We start from the raw sequence: 5,000 nt of genomic DNA, 5'->3' as shown, positions 1-5,000 counted from the left end.
GGATCAGGTCCACCGATGTGGGGGAAACAAAACACTAACATCTGTTCCATTGACACGATCACGTGCAATTTTGGATGCTCCTCATTTACCCATTCTAGACATTTATTATTATTATTATTATTATTATTATTATTATTATTATTATTATTATTATTATTATCATTACTATTATTGTTGTTGTTATTACTATCATATTATCATTATTATTATTATTATTATTTTCATTATTATTATTATTATTATTATTACTATTATTATTATTATTATTATTATCATTATTATTATTATTACTATTATCATTGTTGCTGATGGTGTTATTGTTGTTATTACAAGCTAAGGAGTCCTTCTGTCTTGCTTAGTTTTTTATTATCAGTGAGATATTACACTTCTTCAGAATAGATTGATCACCGAAAATCTTGTAAGACTTTCTCAATAAGCCTATTTTTTGTGCAATTGAAGAAGACACAGACCTAATGTGTTTCTCAAAAGTAAATTGCTATCGAGAATCACAGCTAAAATTTTAAAAGAGTCATACAAATTTAAAGAAACATTATCAATACTGAGACTCGGATGTTGAGGAGCCACCGTCCTTGACCTACTTACAATCATACTTTGAGTTTTGTTAGGATTCAATTTCATACCCCATAATTTGCACCATGCACTAATTTTAGCTAAATCTCTATCAAGGGATTCACCAACCCCAGATCTACATTCAGGGGATGGAATTGATGCAAAGAGAGTAGCATCATCTGCATATGCAACAAGCTTGTTTCCTAGGCCAAACCACATGTCATGTGTATATAGTATGAAAAGTGATAGGCCAAGAACACTACCCTGTGGAACACCGGATATCACATTCCTATACTCACTATGGTGCCCATTAACATCAACTCTTTGAGATCTATTACTTAAAAAATCAATAATAATGCTAAGAAACGACCCTCCCACTCCCAACTGTGTGAGTTTGAAAACAAGGGCCTCGTGATTAACACGGTCAAAGGCAGCACTAAAATCAAGGCCAATCATACGAACTTCCTGACCACAATCAAGGGATTTCTGTACAGCATTGGAGATTGTAAGAAGGGCATCACATGCTACAAGCCCTTTACGAAAACCAAATTGCAAACTAGGGAATAGATGATTACCTTCAGCAAACCTATTAAGACGTTTTGCCAGAAGACGTGGAAACCACGTTTAAGCCATTACTAAAAGTGGAAACCACGTTTAAGCCATTACTAAGAGTGGAAACCACGTTTAAGCCATTACTAGAGTGGAAACCCCGTTTAAGCCATTATTGAGAGTGGAAACCACGTTTAAGCCATTACTGAGAATGGAAACCACGTTTAAGCCATTACTAAGAGTGGAAACCACGTTTAAGCCATTACTAAGAGTGGAAACCACGTTTAAGCCATTACTGAGAGTGGAAACCACGTTTAAGCCATTACTAAGTGCGGAAACCCGGGTTTATTTTTTATTGAATGCAACCCAAAATAAGAGTTAATTGAACTAATCGAAATGGCATATGGAAAAAAAAATAATTATCATAATTTAGGACGGCGGTATCTAATTAGCAGGGTCATTAATCAGTAAGAGGAAGGTCTACTATTGTTCCAAAAGGCTATTTGGGCGTGGATATATACAGGTGTCTTTTCCAGAAAAGTTCCCTTGAACGGAGACACGGAAAACCCACATGCAAGACGACTTTTCCCCCTTCCAAGAACCTTCACCCACCAATTACAAGCCCACTGATTCACGCAGGGTATAAAAACAAGGTAGATTTGGCGACATGAGTCTTTTTATAGTTTATTTATGACATATCTGTTTTTGATGTTGTTAATAGTTTATATAGGACATATCTGTTTTGACGCTGTCACTGTTTTTAGAATGATATATTGTTAATTCAATCTCATCATTTATTTATTTCCTTATTTCCTTTCCTCACTGGACTATTTTCCCCTATTGAAGCCCTTGGGCTTATAGCATCTTGATTTTCCAACTAGGGTTGTAGCTTGGCTAGTAATAATAATAATAATAATAATAATAATAATAATAATAATAATAATAATAATAATAATAATAATAATATGCGGACTATGAAGCGTGAAGGAGGAGATGATGAATGGAGAAGTATATATTGATTTGAAAGCTCAAGATAGATTCGACTGGGGGAATATAACCGAGGCCCTTTGCGTCAATAGTCGTAGGAGATTATGATGATGATGATGATGATGATGAGTACTTTAAACAACCTTCAGGAAAGCCACGATTGGGGAGTAAAAACTTGAAGAACTTTGAACACATCCGAGAACTTTTAAATTTTCTAGTGGGTAAAAACGTCACAGAAAATCAAGAAAACAACAAAACAAATTATCAGATAAGAAATTTATCATTAACTTGACCTCCCAATTTTATCAAGAATAAACCTCACAATCAACATTATTCAACTGGGTGACAGAAAATCTGATATGAACATTCAACTTTATTAAGATTGAACTCCAAAATTAATATTATTCAATTGGGTGACAGATCATCTGACATGCAAAATATATATAACCCTTTATAAAATCTAAAAGGACTAACCTACAGCATACTAAAACACACACAACCCTCTAGGAACTTTATACAAACTTGATTTACAGATGTGTACCTCACCTATAAAATGACGAGCCTGTAGAGGACGTAAACCACCACCAGGAGGACAATTATGGTGGAGAAAGTGAGGACCATGGAGAGCAACTCCGACCCTCCTTCCAGTCCCACTGGAATCTTCTTGTGCTTCTCTGCTCTGGCGGTGATGGGCATTTTGATGGGATGGGGTTTGGGGAACTGATGGGTCGATGTGTGATTAAGATAAAGAAAATGAGAGAGAGAGAGAGAGAGAGAGAGAGAGAGAGAGAGAGAGAGAGAGAGAGAGAGAGAGAGAGAGAGGGTAAATGGAAAGGAACAAGAAAGAAGAGCAAGATATTGGAAGGGGTGAACAAAGTGACAAAGACCCTTAAAACAAAGATCCCGGACAATGAAAAGTCAACTAACACACAAAGAGTAATGAATAATATCAATAAGCAGAGTTCTTGAAAAAGAGTAACATATGACAACTACAAAATACAAAAGAGATAAAATACTGTTAAGAACAAACTGGCTAGAACAAGTATCACAGAATGATTTACAGGTTTGATGAAGTATTAGCACAAATTGCGTATATTATGAAATGAACTTTTATGGTATCTATTATGGAATGGATTGTACACTTAAAAAAACCTTATGTAAATAATTCCGCTAAATGCAACTAACGGATTTTATCAAAGTAAATGTGACCAAGGGGTTTCTCTTACTGAATAAGACAAGTGGGTTTTTTTTATCTTAAAACTCAATTCTTAAATGAGCAATGGAGAATTGTATTTTGACTTAAAGAGACCTAAGAAATTTTCTATATTAACGACACCGAATTATTTCCCTTAATAAACGTCACTTGGGCCAGCTTTCTTAATAAATGCATTGAAGTGATTTCCTAGTACTGAACGCAAGAGGTTGATCTTTTCTCAAGAACGGAATACTTAAAACTTCCCCTTAATGAACGTGGCTAGATTTTTCTTAAACGAACCCAAATTTATTCTTAATGAACGAAACCTAATGCTTTATAGAAATAAAGCGATATGGGATTAATTCACATAATTTTCAGATGAACTTGCACCATTAAAGAAAACCGTAATTTTAATCGGAAATTCTCCCTCAAATTATACTGTTATTAGCCGTATTTCAATAAAATACAGGCGACCGTATTTTTACCTTACTTTGTTATAATCTTTTACAGGTTGGTGACCGTAATATTACTCCATTATATCAATATATCCGTTTTTAAAGCAGTAAATGCCAGGCAACATTTATTCCAGGATTTTTACCGATTTTACGGCAATTTTTTAAGTGTTTTTAAATGAGCAATGCAGAAGTGTATTCTGAATTAAACATACCCAAGGAATTCTCTATAATAATGATGCCAGCTTATTCTTAACGTTAATTGGGACAGTTGATCCTTTCTCAAGAACGCAATATTTTAAACTTACCTTAATGAACGTGGCAACAAAGATTTTTCATATAGAGCGACCAAATTTATCCTAAATGAACGTAGCCTAATTAACTATACAAATAACAGAAAATCTGATTTATTGTTATCATTTTCATTTGAACTAGGGAAATGGAATTCCTTCAACGTATGCAAATGTATTTCAGCTAATGAAACGAGGAAGTAGATTTGTCTTAATAAGCCAGGGCTGCAGGAATACGTTTAACATGAATCTCTACTTACTGTGGAGTAAGGGATTGCATTAGGGTTATATCATAATGTGGTTATATCATAATGTACTCATCGTACAATATTAATAATATTTCCTATATGAAACTTGATATGAATGTTATCAAATGTGGCTCAAATATATACGATAGAGCCTTACGTTAATAAAAAAAAAATTCATTTATATATTGTAGCTGTAATAAATGAAAAAAAAAACAACGTGAATAAACTCTAAAGATGTTAGATTATTAGGTAATTAACATTTGGGGAGAAAATTACACAATCATTATTGTAAACAATAATTTAACAGTGACGAGTTAACGCAATCTCAATTATTCCAAGATATTACTTATCAATTGTTAATTATGTAATGTATTAATTACACAATCTTCACATAACAGAAAAAAACAAAGATTCGATAACAGATACAAGACTTGATATTTGAAAAGATCAACGACCCCTATTTATGATAAATACTGAACAAAATCTATCAAAAAATATTAATATAAGTGTAATGGAATATCGAATGAAGATGAGTAGCATGAAACAAGATATTGTCGAGGTGTTTCGAATGCAAGATGAATGTTGTTGGTGATACCACAGAACTGGAAGGAAGACAGAGGAATGTCACTTCTTCAGAGTTGATTTTCAGCTGGGGGAAATCCGACTCAGGGGACTGACTGTACGACCTTCGGTCCGATAAACAATTTCT

The 5,000-nt window shown here is 33.7% G+C and overlaps 1 protein-coding gene across 2 annotated transcripts in view; it reads right to left on the bottom strand.

The window, feature by feature from the left end:
- Positions 1-5,000, bottom strand: part of LOC137641473 (ligand of Numb protein X 2-like) — a 617,278-nt gene that overhangs the window by 179,737 nt on the left and 432,541 nt on the right. Inside the window, exon 1 of one of the 2 annotated variants that reach the window (XM_068374069.1) lies at positions 2,653-2,819. The exons of the other annotated variant lie outside the window; for it this stretch is intronic. The gene's annotated coding sequence lies outside the window, so the exon portion shown is untranslated. Of the gene's footprint in view, positions 1-2,652; positions 2,820-5,000 lie in introns of those variants that run through there. 2 annotated transcript variants of the gene reach the window in all.

Source organism: Palaemon carinicauda, chromosome 5 (assembly GCF_036898095.1).
Source record: "Palaemon carinicauda isolate YSFRI2023 chromosome 5, ASM3689809v2, whole genome shotgun sequence".
Lineage (NCBI taxonomy): Eukaryota > Metazoa > Arthropoda > Malacostraca > Decapoda > Palaemonidae > Palaemon > Palaemon carinicauda.
The sequence above is the reverse complement of the archived record's forward strand: the minus strand, read 5'-3'. Positions and strand labels throughout refer to the sequence as shown.